Here is an 11,206-nt window from a genome sequence, read left to right as displayed (position 1 = left end):
AAACTCACAGACCGTGAGATCATGACCTGAGCCAAAGTCGGATGCTTAACCGACTGAGCCCCCCAGGTGCCCCATTTTGGTTTTTTGTGTTTTTTGTTTGTTTTTGTTTCTGAAGGAAAAAAATATCTCTTTTTCTAAGACAGAGTTTTAATCAGAGGTGCATAGGGAACTTCTAAGGCTGTATGGACCTGATACTATATTCAAACTGCTGTGTACGTGGGCATTTTTTTTTGGAGAGAGGGGTCATGGTTTTATCAGATCCTCAAAGAGTTTTATGATTCAGTAAAGGTTAAGGGTTGAAAAGACTGAGAGGGTGAGAACAGAGAGTGCCGTGGTGAGGAAATACTCTGCTCCACACACTCCAGCCTCATATTCTCCATCCCTCATTGAAACAAACTTGACAATTACCATGTTGGGCAGGGAGGCCAAGGAGCACAGTACAGTAGTGGAAACAAGGGGTGGCTTAGAGACAAGAGCGTTAGATTCATCTTACTTCCTTAATAAACACATCTAAGTAGAAAGAGGAGTGTGCTATGTGAATATAGCTTCTAGGCAAGTCCTCAGCTCCTTCCAGTATGTTGCTGCCCCAGCCTATCCTATATAAAACATTCTGGGTGCAGCTCATGGAATAAATAAGAGATTCGATAGGGTATGTGCAGGGAAGGGAGACCTAAGACTGGCCTGCGGAGGCAAAGGTGAAATTGATGGACCAGGTAACCTTTCTTGTTTCCTCATTTTAGAAAGCCACAAAAAAGGGGAGCCCTAAGTAAGCTCCCAACACTGTAATCCTGTTATTTTAAATCTGCAATGACCCAGATTTGCTCCATTTGTGTACTTTCCCCAGCAGTACGCCAAGCAAAAGACACTAGCAAAGGTCAAACTGACGTGGAGAAATAGTATGGGAAAATGTGCCAAGCTGACCAGGATGGGGCTGAGTTTACCAAGTGTTTCTACCAAGGCCCACGTGGTGGAAAGAGAGAGTAGTGCTATTACTTCTGATACTGAGTGAGATGAAGCTGAGGTTTGTGGAGTCTAAATGTCGAGAGAGGGTGAAATGAAAATTTCCTGGTGTGTGATCAGTGTTATCACTAAAACACGTTGGAATGGCTGGAAGACCAAATTTGTGCTGTCTACAGCATGTATAAGTGAGGTACTATTGAGGCTGAGCAACAACCTCTATGAGGGAATTAAGGGAATAAGTATTGCCAAGTGTGTGACTTTTCATTCTCAGAAAGAATAATAATCAGGTTGTTATCCTCAGAGGTAAGCAGAGCTCCTAAGAAGGAAGCTCGTCCTGCTGCTTTAATATCATCTTTCAAACAAACAAACAAACAAACAAACAAACAAAAAACACTGAGAAGGATTACTTCCAAATTCAGCCTCAATGATATACAATAAGTGATAACCACACAAATGATGGAAAGGATTCCTATGTAGACCATCATGCCACTTTTCTTACCTATATGTAAGGGAGCCATCTGCTGTCAAAACAGGATCCTACAGCTACAAATTCTTCCACTTCTCCCCGCAACTACGTAACTGCATAAGCTAGTTCCAGACCAACAATTCTATAGAATTCTGTAGAATCCGAGAAATTGACATAAATCACTTTTAAAGAGAAGTAACTCAGAGTACCCAATCTGTTTTGCAAGTCAGAAGATATTCATTTCTTCTGAATATTCATTTTGCAAGTCATAAGATATTCACTTAAATACATTTATTACATACTGCAATTCTCAAAGAGGGTTCTGTCATGCAGGAATTAATACGGCAGTCTAATCACAAACGTCCCTGTCAATTTCCTTCTTCGTGTTTCTGGTAATATTATTCCTTCCTCAACTTGTCTTTGCCTGTCCCAGTCCCACCCAACCCACATCCTCAGTTCAAGCCTTATTGCATTCATGAAGACTCTGTCATTGCTCTAGCATACAACGACCTCTCCTTGGACCTCTGCTGTACCAGTTGGCACATCATCGTCCACGCACCGCTTCATGGTAACATATGCTGACGCCCAGCATCTACCACACATCCGCACTGTTGTAAGCACTTCACTTGTATTAACCTGTTCAGTTCTCGTAACAACCCCATGAGGTAGTTACTATTATAATCCCCATTTTGCAAAAGAGGAAATCGAGCCTGAGCGAGGCTGAAAAAACCCCTGTCCAACACCATCAAGGCTATCACACCATGTGGCCACCATTAAACTCACACGTCAGCCTTCCCCATTTGCTTATAAGCACCCAGAGAACAAGAACCGTGTTGTAAAATTCTTCAGGAGTTTTCACGGTGCCTGGCCTGGCGCTAGGATCTTAGGGGCTGATGTCCACAGCTTTACCACAGTTTACTAATTTTACAGTAAGTCAGAAGACTGAGAGAAGAAGATCATTTTGTCCCATTTAATCAGGCAGATAAAAAAAGAGATACTACAGTAATACCAGGAAACTTGTACTGAGGATGTACTATGAGCCAGGCACCATGGTAGGTATGTTTATATACTAACTTATTGAATCCTTTGAATAAGTCATTTCAGAAAGGTACGCTTATACATATTTGGCCATTGAGGAAACTGAAGCACAGAGAGGTAGAGTAACTTGCTTGAGGTCACACAGACTCCAGCCTATGCCTAATCTACATGCTATCATCTCATACTTACTACATAAGAATGCTTCTCTACAAAAGAGTTTAGAAATTTTGAAGGCTATAAAATGAAGACGACCTTCCCCATCTTATACCAATTCCCAATCTTGCAGGAGTGGTACAAGAGGGTGAGTCTCCACAGATGCATTGCACAGTCCCTTGGGGACCTCACTGGTTACTGCTGCCACCAGGAGCTGGCCTCAGGGGGGCACTGCTCCCCTTTTAACACCTTGGCTTTGACACGTTTGCTTTTAAAACTCACAGCAATCCTAAAGTAAGTCTGGAACATTTAAATCAGAATTTGCCAAAGTCCGGGGTAATAAAACAAATAAAGAAAGAGCCTAACAAAGAGTACCATAATCTGCTTATAAGATGTGCCCCGCTGAGGGCGCCTTCGTGGCTCAGTCAGTTGAGCATCCAACTTCAGCTCAGGTAACAATCTCATGTTTGTGAGTTCAAGCCCCTCTCTGCTGTGGGCAAAGAGCCTGCTTTGGATCCTTGGTCCCCTCTCTCTCTCTGCCCCTCCCCAGCTCATCCTCACTCACTCTCTCTCTCTCTCTCTATCTCAAAATAAATAAACTTAAAAAAATAAAAAAGATGTGGCCTGCTTGAACAAAATGTACGCTTGACCTTCCTTCCTGCTGAGGCTCCATTCTTGTGTTTACCCCACAAGAGCACTCACCTGGCACCCTTCCTCTTCAAAGTCATGAGGCCATTAGAGGGCTTGGTCCAGGAAAAATAAGACCGTTCTGTGGGATGAGACAGAATTCAGATTCCTGTTTCCTGCTTCTTCCACAGATGACAGACCCTGGCATTGAACGCTTTCTGGGGGAGATACCTTTCCGTTAGCCACTCCCTCCAGGAATGAGACCTGTTTTTAAGGCTAATAGGACATCCTAAATCTAATGCCTTTATAATATATTTACAGGTACAGTAGTAGATGGCCACAAACCAATGCTGTTGGCCAGGGTATCAAAAGATGAAAAGAATTCTCATACCAGAATGCCCAAGAGATTAATGAAGCCAATACAATGAATGAACTCCAGCCAAGAGCTCATCTCCCAAAACATGTGCATGTGCACAGGAGCCTGCATGCGCATGGATTAGAGGGTGCTGATGGGCATTTTTGTTTCCAGATATTGTAATCTGAGGTGCTAATGACTGGGAGATCATCAAGGAGACTATGTATGGAGATAAAATCATCGAGGACAGTATATTCACGATCACTTCTACTGACACTGCCTCCAAACCTGTTTGTCTGCTGCTGCCAGGAGCCTGACTACCTTGAGGAGAATAAGACCCATAATTAGAGATGCTCAAAAAGCTATCCATTAATTTAATTAAATGCCTGTTTAATGCTTTTATTTAAAAAAAAAAACAACTCTTTCTGAATTTAGCGACAATGCTTTCTTTACCTAGAAGTCTTTTTCTGGGGCTTGTTTTGGGATCAATTTGGTCTTAGCTTCTAGTGAATCCACCCCATCTAGTCCCAGGATATATAGGCTCTTATGTGTTCCAGCAATTCTTTCTTTTAAAAAAATTATTTCTTTAATTTGAGAGAGAGTATATGTGCACATGCGAGGGGCAGAGAGAGAGAGGGAGAAAGAGAGAATCCCAAGCAGGCTCCAAGCTATCAGCGCAGAGCCTACCTTGGGACTTGATCTCTCGAGTGGTGAGATCATGACCTGAGTCTAAACCAAGAGTCAGCTGCTTAACCGACTGAGCCACTCAGGCGCCCCTCCAGCATTGCCTTCTAACATGGCACATATCACAAGTATAAGGCACTGCAGAGGCAGTGGTTATTGTTAAGAATAGATGAAATAGTTTCTTCTACTCGAAAAATATTTCCTTCCTGATCGTTTAGAAATAATGTTATCAATCATGTCTGTTTTGTAGATGCAACTCTTTTCTAGGAAAACTTTTCTGTGGACGTATATATCTGTGACATCTTTGCACAAAGTGAAGTTCTGTAAATCTGGCCCGCAGGCCAAATTAATCACCCTGCCTGTTGTGTATGGCTTGTAAGCTAAGAATAATAGTTATATTGTTAACTACTTGAAAAAAATAAAGAGCAGTAATACTTTGTGACATGTGACAGTTACACCAAATTCAGATGTCAGGGTCCATAATAAACTTGGATTGGAACCCAGCCATCCTTGTCCTGGGTATTGTCATGACAGCTTCTGCTCCACATCGGCAGAGCTGGGGAGTTGTGACAGAACTGGTATGGCCTGAAAAGCTGGAAATGTTTCGTGTCTGGTTCTTTACGGAAAAAGTTTAGCAACCCCTGACATTGTGTATCAGACTGTCTTCCTTTGATGAACAAACTATATCTTGATTCTTTTTCAAGTCGTCTTAGAAATTACAAATGTAATTTGTAAGGAAATAAGAGACCCAAAGAAGTTATAAATAGTTTGAGTGATATAGAACCTGAGCTAAAACACTTGGCCAAATTACTTAAGTTCCCTACACCTTAGCTCTATTACTTACCAAAAAACAGTGCTGACCTCATACAGTTGCAGTAGAGGGGAATGGAAATAACACATAAGGGGTTTAACACAGTGTCTGGCATAAATGTTTACTAAATGTAGCTATTTTTATTAGCTAATAATATCATTATTACTATTAAAATTCAGATCTTTTGACTTATCCTAATACCCTTTACACTATAATAAACTGTACTTTCCCCCAAAGAAAAAACAGGGATAGGTTATATAATCATTGATTTTAAAATGTTATTGCTTTTTATCAAGACTTGAGATAGTTTCTACTCACTCTCCAGACATCTGATCCTCTCATATCCTCAAGTTTCTACCAGTGTGACATCATAATGGCCACAGATGGTCTTTTGGTAAATGGATATCATTTACTCAGGAAGACCTTACAACCATTTCTCCTCTTCTATCTGCACAGTGAGAGTAAGAATGCTTGTTCTACATAACTGGAAGCTCAAAGGAGATGGTAGATATGAAGGTGCTTTGAGAAGTGAAATGTCTTTGCAGTAAAATTATACATGTATGGAGCCTTTTGAAAAGTAGGCAATTCCTAAGATTGCTATCTATTCATAGGCTGTTGAGAGTCTTATCATGTGAACTATGACCTAAATATAACCCCTAGGTTCTCCTGATTTGGAGAAGAACGAGAAATGCCCAGCTCAGAACCTTGGAGACAGGGCCAGCGATGGAAGAAGAGAAGTTGTCGGGAGAAAGTGAACAAATGAGGGATGTTCTGAAGTTCTTGCCTGCTGTGTGCCTAAGCACTACCCACCCCGTGTCTCTCTCTGTGGACCTGGTCTACTTGTATCCATGTGCCTTCCTTTCTTCCCCATCTTCCTTTTTGCTCCTGTCTTCCCTGTTCCCTTCCTCCATCTCCCTCCCTGCACACCGTCCTTTCTCCTCCTCTCTTACTTTATCCTCAAGAGTATTATTAGTTTTCATGCAATAAAATACTTCTCTTCCATATCCTTAATGTTATATTATTCTTCCACTCATGTAAATGATTGTTTCATGTTACTTGAGATGAAAGAAATAAATAGGACTCTATTACACTTATCATGATGAGCACTGAGTAATGTATAGAATTTTTGAGTCACTATATTGTACACCTAAAACTAATATAACACTAGATGTTGACAATACTGGAATTTAACTGGTAAATAAATAAATAAAAGACTCTATTGTTTGCAAAGCTCTTTTCCATGATTTAATTTGTTAATCCTTAGGTCTTCTCACCCCATTAGAAAGCAATGTTCCAAATTACAAAAACAAATAATGACAGCAAAGAGCTTTTACCTATTTTTTACTTCCTAAATAGAAAAGTTCCTCTTAACTGAAGAGCTTCCTGAGTCATGAATCTGGAGTATCACCTGGTTGATTTTGCTCCTTATTTCCTGATCTTACTGTGGATATCTTTCTCTGATCCATTTTGAAGATGTTCATGATCATGTGTTGACTTAACTAGCAAATTCCTAATTCTGTAGCATGGTATTGGAGGGGTTCCATGATTACCTGTGACCTCTCTTTCCAGCTTCATTCCTCATGACCCCTCTTTATGTACCATTTTGTTTACATTTCCCTGACTGTGCCTTTCCTCATAAATTTCTCTCTGCTTAGATTACCCTAACTTCTTTTTACCAAATCTGCCAATTGAGATTCAACTAGTCCTTCAAGGCCCTGACCACGACTAAACCATTATATTTCTCACAACTCCTACATCCCGTTGTTGATGCTTTCCCTGGAGCACTCTGGCATTGTGTTGTTATTATTATTATTTATAAACCCATCATCTCCCACTACTGTCTGATATATCTCTAATTCCTGCAAATTTAGCACAATGATTGCACATAATAGGTTTTCCACAAACGCTTAATGAATGACCAAACCTACCATCTCCAGCCTAAATTCTCTATACAAGATGTGAAAACAATTCAATTTTTAAGGGTTTTCATTACATTTTGGAGTCAAATCACTTTCCTTATCAAGTACCAGATTTTACCTTAGCATTTTTGACATGATGTTTGATATGCCACTGCTAGGTGTTTTTCTACCTAAAATCATAGTTCTGGGAAAAATGAAAAACATCTGCCATAGGCACTTATTCAAACACTACAATCACATAAGGACTAGGCAAACATGACTCTGAATCTGATGCTAACCTTTAGGACGGCTTTAGGTTTTACAAAACGATAACATGACCTCAAGGCTGGCTTTACTTTTAGATTCCAGTAATCCAGAAAACGCTCCATTTTATTTATTTTTCTGCGATGGGTCATAAAGTGTGACATTGACATGGTGGAAAAAATCACATCTGAATCCATTTGTAATTGAAAGAGAATATGTTTGATGATATATTTTGGAAGTGCCCCCTCTACAAAGAAAGTAGGAATCCGTTATGTAATCATTTATTTTAAAATGTTAATGGTGTTTTACTAAGACTCAAGACATCTGATCCACTAATGTCCTCAAGTTTCTGCCAAGGTGACATCATAATGACCACAGATGGTCCTTTGGGAGATGGATATCACTTACTCAGGAAGAGAATGCAGTATATTTTCAGCTCAGATTTCTTAGCAACATAAGGAATTAATTTGGGTAAAATCAAAAGCCATTTCTTCTAAAAGCTACTGTTTTTTACCCTTTTCAAGTTCAGCAATTTCCCCCCACACCCAGATTTTTTTTTTAACTTTATTTTCACCCAGACTTTTTCATGTTTCCTTCTACAGGTTTATATAACCTATTCTAAATTAAATTAAATTAAATTAAATTAATTAAAAAAAATTTTTTTTTGAGAGAGAGACAGAGTGTGAGGGAGGGAGGGGCAGAGAGAGAGGGGACACAGAATCCTAAGCAGGCTCCAGGCTCTGAGCTGTCAGCACAGAGCCCCACATGGGGCTCAAACTCAGGAGCCATGAGATCATGATCTGAGCCGAGGTCAGACGCTTAGACTGAACCAGCCAGGTGCCCCTCCTCATGACTTTTTATAAACAATCCTTTTTTTTCTGTCATAAAGCTTTTTATGTTTATGGTGTTTTTTGTTTGTTTGTTTTGTTTTGTTTTTTTAAGTAAGCTCTATACCCAACATGTGGCTTGAACTCACTACCCTGAGATCAAGCGTTGTATGCTCTACTGACTGAGCCAGCCAGGAGCCCCAGGGCTTTTTTGTTTAAATAGAAATAAATGAAATACAAAATTGAGTGTAGGTAAAATAGGGACCAGAGAGGTGCAAGAGAGGTGGCTTGGCCCTGGGATTATGGGGGTGGGGGGAGGAATATGTACAGATGTGTCCATGATGGAGGAGAATAGCATTGTCACTTTTTCTGTCTTCTCAATCACCTTCTCCCTCTGCAGAAACCTGTGTCCCCAATGGCACTCCTGGTGACCCTCAAATGGACCCTAATGCCATCCTTTGAGATGAAAGAGGGGTAAGTGTTCATACTATTCCACAAGTTGAGTTCGAGGTCTCCCTGAAGGGATGAATCATAGGTTAACTCTTTAGAAACACAGTTTGTGAATAAGAGCTGATGGATTGGTTATTGATTAAAAGCCATGCCAGAGATCTTTTTTCTCCTCTTCATTTGCAGACTCTCAAAAACTGACCCTCTCTCAACTCTTGCCCAGCTCCTGGCACAAGTAAATAGCTAAGTGCACGTTTATGTTTTATCACAGCGTGAGGGGCATTTGGGGCAAAAACCATATATTTGAAGCAATTTAGAAACTCATCTTAGGCAATTTGCCAGAGAGTTAAAACATTAAACGATTCCTTCTAGGTGCTCCATATCATCACTTACTGTTTTAGCAATGAAGTCGATGGAGGATTGCAAGGCTCCCTGTGCTCCTATCTCCCACTTGCTCATTCTCTCTTTCAAAATAAATGAAATAAACTTTTTTTTTTAAATTTTTTTTTCAACGTTTATTTATTTTTGGGACAGAGAGAGACAGAGCATGAACGGGGGAGGGGCAAAGAGAGAGGGAGACACAGAATCGGAAACAGGCTCCAGGCTCTGAGCCATCAGCCCAGAGCCCGACGCGGGGCTCGAACTCCCGGACCGCGAGATCGTGACCTGGCTGAAGTCGGACGCTTAACCGACTGCGCCACCCAGGCGCCCCTGAAATAAACTTTTAAAAAATTGCTATGATTTTACTTCTCTCTAGATAATAAAATGGCGACACGTATCAACATGGATAGATCTCAAAAACATAATGTGAGGTGAAAAAGGCAAGCGTCAGAATAATGTATTCAAAATAAGAGCATCTATTTAAAGTTTATCTCTTATTTCTGAGTACAAAAGTGTAGTAAAATGAAGACTGGGAGGGTGTGCACTCAGGAGAGTGACCATCTCTAAGGAGGGAAGAAAATGGAACTGAAAAGAGAACAGAAGACCTACATTTTATCTGTGCTATTTTATGTGTGTTATTAGAATATATAAAGCAAACATGACCATGCTATGGACTGAATGTGTTCCTCCAAATTCATATGTTGAGATTCTAATCCCCAGTGAGGTGATGTTAGGGGCTGGGGCCTTTGGCAGGTAGTGGGGTCATGAGGATGGAGCCCTTGTGGATGCAACTGGTGCCCTTATTAAACACACACACAGACTTGACTTTGCTTTCTCCCTCTGCTCCCTGCCGTGTGAGGACACAATGAACCAGACTGTCATCTGCAAGACTGTCATCACTCTGGATCTGCTGGTGCCTTGATTCTGGATTTCCCGACTTCATGACCGTGAGAAATAAATGTTTGTTGTTTAAGTTACCAGTCTGTGGCATTTTGTTATAGCACCTTGAGCTGATTAAGACAATGACCAAATGTTGACATTTGTTCATTCTGAGTAGTGGACTATATAGGTGCTTCTTATATGATTCTCTGTACCTTTCTGTATTAAAATAAAACAAAACAAACACACGGGAACCAGAAAGTGTTGAGCAAGAATTAGAAGAATGAATCAGGTATATATATTTTTTCTATGTCTGATCACTTTAATCTCCAGCTATTTCATTTAGTTTTAGATCATAAAATAATTCTGAATTTTTTCCAAGAGTCAGAATAGCCTTACGATAGATAACTACTTACTCTATTGTATTCAAAAAGCACAGCAGCTGGGCTTTATAAAATTAGCTGCTTGTTAATCCTAATAAGGTGTAACTTTTGCTACTAATTAGTTTCAGAAGACAGATTTGCATTCAAATTTAACACATTATTGTGTTAAAGAAGAGACCACATCTTGATAATTTTTTTTTAATTTTAGTATCTTATATATAGTAGATGTTCAATAAATATCTTTGAAATCCATGAAACTAATTTTTTTAAGTTTATTTATTTATTTTGAGAGAAACAGAGAGAGTGTGAGTAGGGGAGGAGCAGACAGAGAGGGAGAGAGGGAGAATCCCAAGCAGGCTCCACACTGTTAGCACAGAGCCCAACTTGGGACTCAATCTTGTGAACTGTGAGATGATGACTGGAGCCAAAATCAAGAGTTGGACCCTCAACAGACTGAGCCACCCAGGCGCCCTCCATGAAACTAATTTATCCTTTTCTCAGCATTAAAAAAATTAGCAACAAAAGGGGCGCCTGGGTGGCTCAGTCTGTTGAGCGTCCGACTTCGGCTCAGGTCATGATCTCGCGGTCTGTGAGTTCGAGCCCCATGTCAGGCTCTGTGCTGACAGCTCAGAGCCTGGAGCCTGCTTTGGATTCTGCGTCTCCCTCTCTCTCTCTGCTCTTCCCCCACTCATGCTGTCTCTCTCTCTCTGTCAAAAATAGATAAACATTAAAAAAATTAAAAACAAACAAACAAAAAATTAGCAACAAGAAAAAAACTTCCAGGAACAGTTATGTAGCAGTTTTATAATGTGAGTTATAGTTATTATTTTTTTAATGTGATATATTCACATGGTTCAAAATTAAAGGTTTAAAGTGACATGCAATGAAAACTAAGACTCCATTCAACTCTTGATCCCCAGACACTCACTTCTCTCCTAAATAAGCAACCAAAATGACCAGCTTTTGTGCATATGTCTGGAAAAGAGATATTATATACATATACAAGCAAATGGATATATATCCTTTTTTTCTC

At 40.1% G+C, this 11,206-nt stretch overlaps 2 long non-coding RNA genes across 2 annotated transcripts; both read left to right on the top strand.

Annotated features, from left to right (window-relative positions):
* Positions 1-5,488: 5,488 nt before the first annotated feature.
* On the top strand, positions 5,489-6,188 carry LOC147581071 (uncharacterized). The gene is made up of 2 exons (XR_015250831.1): positions 5,489-5,671; positions 5,755-6,188. It is a non-coding gene; the product is annotated as an uncharacterized LOC147581071 (long non-coding RNA).
* Positions 6,189-7,555: 1,367 nt separating this feature from the next.
* LOC147581070 (uncharacterized) lies at positions 7,556-9,021 on the top strand. The gene is made up of 3 exons (XR_015250832.1): positions 7,556-7,727; positions 8,484-8,557; positions 8,717-9,021. It is a non-coding gene; the product is annotated as an uncharacterized LOC147581070 (long non-coding RNA).
* Positions 9,022-11,206: the final 2,185 nt, after the last annotated feature.

Source organism: Puma concolor, chromosome B2, assembly GCF_028749965.1.
Source record: "Puma concolor isolate L17-30 chromosome B2, mPumCon1.1.hap2, whole genome shotgun sequence".
In the NCBI taxonomy this organism is placed as follows: domain Eukaryota; kingdom Metazoa; phylum Chordata; class Mammalia; order Carnivora; family Felidae; genus Puma; species Puma concolor.
Note: the sequence above shows the minus strand (reverse complement) of the source record. Positions and strands in the feature narration are given on the sequence as shown.